The 6,769-nt window shown below is 40.4% G+C and overlaps 1 long non-coding RNA gene across 2 annotated transcripts; it reads left to right on the top strand.

The window, feature by feature from the left end:
* Positions 1–4,785: 4,785 nt before the first annotated feature.
* On the top strand, positions 4,786–5,691 carry LOC137153943 (uncharacterized). 2 transcript variants are annotated; one of them, XR_010919963.1, is made up of 2 exons: positions 4,786–4,921; positions 5,421–5,691. It is a non-coding gene; the product is annotated as an uncharacterized lncRNA (long non-coding RNA). The 2 variants fall into 2 exon arrangements; XR_010919962.1 differs by having other exon boundaries at positions 4,788–4,874.
* The last annotated feature ends 1,078 nt before the right edge of the window (positions 5,692–6,769 follow it).

Consider the following 6,769-nt stretch of genomic DNA (forward strand, 5'->3'; position numbering starts at 1 on the left):
GTAGTAGTTCTCACTCCTCTTTGTATTATCATGAGTAGAAGAAGAAAGATCTTTTTGAGAACCTCTTAGCTATATTCAAAAGAGATTAAGAGGCTATTATGAAAAATGGCTCTAAATTTTATTATTGCTTCACTTTCAACTGGGTATAATGATAAGCAATATATAATGAGAGAGAGAGAACAGAGTGGTCTAGGCAGCCTGGAATTTAACAGTCAAAGGATAAAAAGACTGAATTTTTTTTTTTTTTTTAAAGCAAAGTATTTAAAAAGTATAACAGTGTAAGGATATTTCAGGACCACCTATCAAACCCACAGGTTTTCTTACAAACCTAGCAAAACAGATAGCCATTGCTGGCTGTAGCAGACAAATCACTGCTAACTTTCAGTTCAAATCCAGATAACAGCTTTATTTTAGCATAAGTACAGAATGCCACACCCCTGTGATCATCTGGGATATGACAGGCCAAGGAATTGGCTACAGTCACACAGATAAAGGCAAAGGCTTAAATCTTAGTAGAATCTTTTTATACCCAAGATGACACCCTAACTGTTATTAACAAATCAGAGAAAGGGCTGTTATTTAATAATGAATAGTTATTACCATGTGACATTCCAAATTACACACTAGATTATACAACATGTTTATCTACTTATTAACAATAACAAAGTTATTGATTTTATTATTTGACAGGGACTTTTCTTGTTTACCCTGATTGCATTTGGCAGGTCACAATGATCTCCTCTTTGTCCTGTACCCAAGTCAGGCACATTCAAAAAACTGAACAACAGGATATTTAGTAAGACAAGAGGGCATCATTTGCACTCCTTACTTATTGGCTACATTAAATTAGGCCAACATTTACATTATGTCTATATTACTACCCAATTTATGATCCATTAAATAAAAATTAGGTCCTTACCATCTTACATGAGGTAAGTCAATCTGATCACGGATTCACTTCCTTACAAATAGAGCTTCAAAGGGAATTCTCTCCTGCAACAGTAGAGCTCAAAGGACAGTTCTGAGGCATGAAATGGAATGACACGGCAAAAGTGTGTAGAAGCCACTTCAAAAATAGAACCATCCCTGGAACTAGCACCTTTAGTGAAGCTATTCCCAGATGTGTTTCTGTCGAAACGTGGTATTTCCTGCAAATCAGCCAATTCCATCATTCTTATTGGTTATCCCTGTCCTACGACAGATATGTCCAACAGCCACTGTTCAACTGTGGCCACAACACAGACAGGCCAAGCGGGGCTGTTGGAACTCAGTTATGCTACTACCTATGGCAAAGCTGGGAAACAATAACTTCTAGCTCTTATATGGCATAATTTAGCCGTAGATATCAAAGAACTTTATAAAGGAGGTCAGTATCTTACAGCCTGTAATGCACAGGAGGTCAGACTATATGGTCTGGTGGTCCCCTTTGGCCTTAAATGCTATTATCCCCCTTTTACAGATAGGGAAACTGAGGCAAATAAAGACTTGCCCAAGATCACCCAGCAGGTCAGGGCTAGAGCCAGGAATAGCACTCAGGTCTCCTGAGTCCCTGCCCAGTGTCCTAGCCACTAGACCACACTGCCTCAATGTGTGTCCTGGCTCAGCCCTAAGCCTTATTCATTGCCTCCCTACATTTGTTTCCATTGTTCTATTTAAATAAAAAGAGACATTCTGCATTTTCAGATCTGCCCCTCATCTCCATTCCAGTGCCTGAGAGAAACAGAAATTAAACTCAGTCATCTCTTTTTGCGTTAATAGAGATGTAAGCTTTCATAGCAGGAAAGAGTTTCATCTCCAACCCACTCCTTATTAAACCTTCACCTCCCTAGAGTTTTGAGGATTAATTACTTAATGTTTGTAAAATGTTTTCAACATATAAAGTGCTCTATACTATTTCTCTGCATGAACCTTCATTTTGTCTCCCTTCCACTGACAGCCCGTTGCTGTCTTGTGCACAGAGAGCCTGACTCTGCCACCTTAACTCACACTGAATAGTACCTTACTCTGAAAGTAACCCCACTGGAGATAATGGAGTGCTTTCAGAGTAAGGCACTGCTCCCTGTGTGGAAGGGTGGCAGAATCTGGACCTGAGTAATTACAATAAATTAGCAATTGATTCCAAAGCTTTCAGAAAAGGCATTAACAAGGGATTTTTATAGCTCTGCAGACAAATTAATAGGTTCTTTATTATGGGTTATTGTTCTGTAACTTTAATAGAGATTACAGCAAGGTATTCTTGAACCTAACACACAGTAGAAATGTCTTTGATAGGAAACAGATAACCAAGCAGCCTATGGGCCCATTTTTCAAACACTGGTGTAATCCAATGTTCTTTGTGTATTACCAGACCCTGAGGATACAGGCTTGCTACTGTTCTTCTAAATCTCTAGGGCCCATCTTATTCCCACTTATACCAATATAAGTTGGGAACGAATTCACTCAGTTTTTAGAAAGCACTCTGAAATCTCTAAATAGAATGTGCTATAAAGTTTTTAAAAAAAATCATTATATATCCATATATTCTTTTGAAAGAGATAAAGAAAAAATAACAATCAAAAGCATTAGTAAGGAAAAATATTTTAAAGCTGCTATTGCCTTGAATAGCAATGACACACTGACAGCTGAATTAAAGCATGTTACCAGGTCCCACCTCCAAAGGTTGTATAAATTTACAATGCTTAAATTTATTCACAAAGTAAAGACTATATTAAAAAAAGTTAAAGATGAGAAGATAGTCTGGTTTCCTGGAAGTTTTTCAAAGGCTACATCCATACTGCCCTACAGTTCAGACTACAGGGGTGTGAACAGTGCCACACCACTAAAGGGCAGCGCTGTTGTAACCTTGCATGAACGCCAGAGGCAAGAACTAAAAATTTCCTAGTTTGTGTTAATGTCGTCCTGTTTGAAGAGCTCTTCGCTAGCATGAACTAGGAACCCTTAGTTCACTCCTGCAGAGTCCACATGGGGCAGTGACAGCGCAGCACTGTGGTGAGCAGGGTATTTCACAACCCCATAGTTTGACCTGGCCTAAATCATGGCCGCTTCCAGCTCTGAACATCAAGGACTAACATCCAGGCATCACAGCGCTAAAGCATCTCTGCTTAAGGCCAAGTTCAGAGCTGGTACGAGAAAGCAGAACTCTAGGGAAGTGAATAGAGTTGCTCCCATTCACACAAAGTTTAATTCAGTCCAACTTCAATTTTTTCCCTGTAAGTGTTAATATGCGATCATCATACAGATTACGGGAATGGTCTGTCCTTCCCTTCTCACCAGCCTTGAATTCAAGCGTTTGAATGCTTTGAATTCCATTAATCCCCATTCATTTATTTTAAAGACAAAATTCTGGCGTTAAAAAATAGCATATTTACAATGGTTAGCAGCTTTGCATATGAATGTGGAAGATTTGACGTGATTATTCTCTTTGCATTGCAGTACATACACATATTGTTTTCTCTCTAGTCTTCTAAATTAGGCCATTGATGCAAAAGAGATTAGGTGCTTTTGTAAACCAGCCACACACTTAATTGTTAGGATATATGTATATCCTACTGAGCTGGTGAGATATTTTGATTGTGGTTCATTGCACACTAATAACATTTTCACTTAATTCATAGAGAAAATCAGAATTACTTTTTTGTTTGATCCAGCAACAATTCAGCTTCCCTCTTTAATTCTGTGATAGCATGCTAAGCTGCTTAACAAAAACAATTCCCCCCTCTTATGGAAATGTAATGAACAGTCACAACTGGATGAGCTCTGAGTAAATGGCAGGAGCTATACTTATTTCACTTTCTGAACAGTAAACTCAGAGATGATGAGAGGGTACAGACCAACATCCCTGGAATCTGAGCCCCTTTCTGCCTATGTAAGAGCTTCCTTAGTACTGTCTTGAGCTGAGAAAGAAGTTCAGTCTCCATAACCCATTCCATCCTTAGCCTGAGACTTACCAACTTGTCTAAATTAGAGCTAATTGCAACAGTGGTTTCTGTTTTGAGATCATCTGTCCACTCACAACTGGACTAAAACCCATAACCATAGGCCAGACTACACCAAGTTGAGGTTGAACCCTAACCCTAGCCTCAGCTCTCTGGTCTCATCAAGACCCACCAGCTCCTTTAAAGCACAGTTGTCAGATGATAATTTTTGTCCACTCCTTGTAATCGAGGGGTGAACACTATGTTCCATTACTCAGTGTCAAAGGGTGGCACTGGCCCTTTAAGAGTAGCACTGGTGCACCCTGTGCCTGGTCAGCATGCCTTAATCAGGTTTAAAAAGGGGCAGGAGGAGGAGAGCTGGGGGGTTAAGAGACAGGATGAGTTATGTGCATTGGGATTACTTTTGTAATAAATTAACCCCACAAGGGCCATTTGTGCTCAGAAAGACTATTTATTAGACTATTCTGGGAAATTTGAAGTAGGGAGACTGAGGCAAGCATGCCTCCTGTGCTGTGGTCTATCACAGGAGGGTGCTCTAGCTGGGTCACTTTTTTTGCACTGATCCTCTTGAGCCATCAAATTTTCCTTTCCACTTTATAAACACTTGATTTCCCTGATCTGGACAGGGTGCCATGAGCATCAAACTACCAACCATAATTCCTTGAAAAAATTTGTGACAGAGGGCTGGGTGAGAACAGCCTGAGTCAGCCCTCTGCCCCTGGAACCCTAATTAAGGGGGAATGGGATCCAGCTGAGAGAGCCTACAGCAAATGGGCTAATGGGGAGCAGCTGCAGAGCTTGTTAGCTGAGCATTATAAAGGATGCCAGGAAGGAACAGAAAGGAGGGGGTGGGGACAGCCCTGCCCCACTGGGCGGTGTGCGTTCTTTGGGTCTGTCGCCAAGACAGTGAGGACCTGGAGGCTATGAAGCTGGACCCATGTAAATAGCTGTGGGTGGGCAGCATGCTGAGACTAAAGAGCACTGCTGTGAGCACAAAGCAGAGGTCTCCAACTGCTATTTGGGAGCAGAGGTGGAGCAGCAGCGGGGGGACCCTGCATGAAACTACTACAGAATGCAACTCAGAGAGAAGCTTGGGGTCATGATGTTTGGATCTTGACCTGAACTTTTTCAAAGTTCGGGTGGTTGGCTATGGAGCTTTGGTTCCAACCTGTTTCCAGTGCAAATAGGGATGAACAAAATATCTCAGATCAAATGAGACATGCAAGCTCTTAGTGTTTTTTTTCCCCCCTCCTTCCTTTTTTAATTCTTGTATTTGAAAGTGAGTGAGCTATTATTGCTGGGTGATAATTAAATTATCACCAGTTCACTTCTGCTCCTCTCTCTGTATATACTTGATCCAAGTTCCATTAATCAGAAAAAATCAGTGGGAGTCTAATGGGAATTAGATCAGATTGTAAAAAGAGGAGGAAACTGTTGGAACAGACACCTGGTTTCTATTTTAAAATTGTAGTTTCTATTATTTAGGAGCAAGGGCAGCAGAAGAGGAGGAATTGCATACTGCTAATAACAGCAGAAGAATACTAGAGAATTCTTTTTTGGAAGAGAAGGTCTGCTGAAGCGCTGTTGGTATCCCCTCTACCACTTACTCCTTGCTGTTACAGAGTTTAAAGAGATGCTTTGATCTCTGAGGATGAATTTAAGTGTTGTCTTCTTGATATCCATGCAGTTTTAATTGCATCAGTTAGCATCTGGACTGGTCAGCAGGGAGGAATAAGGCCATTCCCCTAATCTGTGTGATGATCACAAACTAACACTTACAGGTGAAAACTGAAGTTGGACTGAACTAAATCACTTTGTCTATATGAACCAAATACATTCACAACAAAATAAAATCTAGGACACTTTAAAAACACAGATATAAAAACAATGGCTGACATTTTGAAACCCATATACCCAATTTTAGACTCTTAAATATGTATTTAATCATATTCATATACTGAATAAAACAGAAGAGATTTCCAGCAATGATGAGTTTGCAGCTCCCATTGTTTTCAGCTGGCATTGTGAGTGTTGAGTACTTTTTTACTGTTGGGCTATTCTTATTTAGGAGTCTAAATATGGATTTAAGGGCTTAACTTTAGGCAGACAGGCTTGAAAATGTTGACCAGTAGTGGTGGTTGAATAAGATGTCAAAGGAGGTTCTGCATCTTTTAGAATAAGGAGCCAAAGGAATAAGTTTGACTAAAGACCACCATGGCTGAGACTTGACCACCATCTATTGGGGATGGAGTAGGAAATTCTGTTCAGATCCAGGGCATGATGATTTCAGTGTAATTTGGCATGAATGCACAATGGACTCAGAATGTTTTCCACAGACCAAAACACTGCATTATTTATCTTTTAGGCTCACGTTGTTCAGAATCCTGATGTTCTATCTCCCCTCTTGTTAGCTGGTAGACTACTGCAGTGTGCAACATGTGGATTGCTAAATCTCTGCATTTTACATTGGAGAATCCTGAGAGTATTGTCACATTCTGTATTTTACTGTGACTCATTGCTTTGTGCCTGTTTTATCAAGTCCTGAGTCAGAGTCCTACTGTGTGTCTTAATAAGCATCAGAGAGCAAACACAAAAACAGAGTCCCTTGATTCACATAGTCTCTTCTCCTTTTATACACTAAAATGTGTGCCAGAGTAAAGTGCTGGTTGCACAGCCCTAGAGACTGTAAAAGTGAAAGTCTATATACAGCATGGACAGCAGATATGCAAGCATCACTCATCCCATAATGAACCTGTTTTGGATGCATTCTGGAGGGACCTGTTCTAGGAATCAGAGGAGAGTTTAGACTCTATGGCCTCTCTGCTGAGAGAAAC

The sequence above is a fragment of the Emydura macquarii genome, unplaced genomic scaffold (genome assembly GCF_026122565.2).
Source record: "Emydura macquarii macquarii isolate MOO-44397 ecotype Brisbane River unplaced genomic scaffold, CSIRO-AGI_Emac_v2 contig_1253, whole genome shotgun sequence".
NCBI lineage: Eukaryota > Metazoa > Chordata > Testudines > Chelidae > Emydura > Emydura macquarii.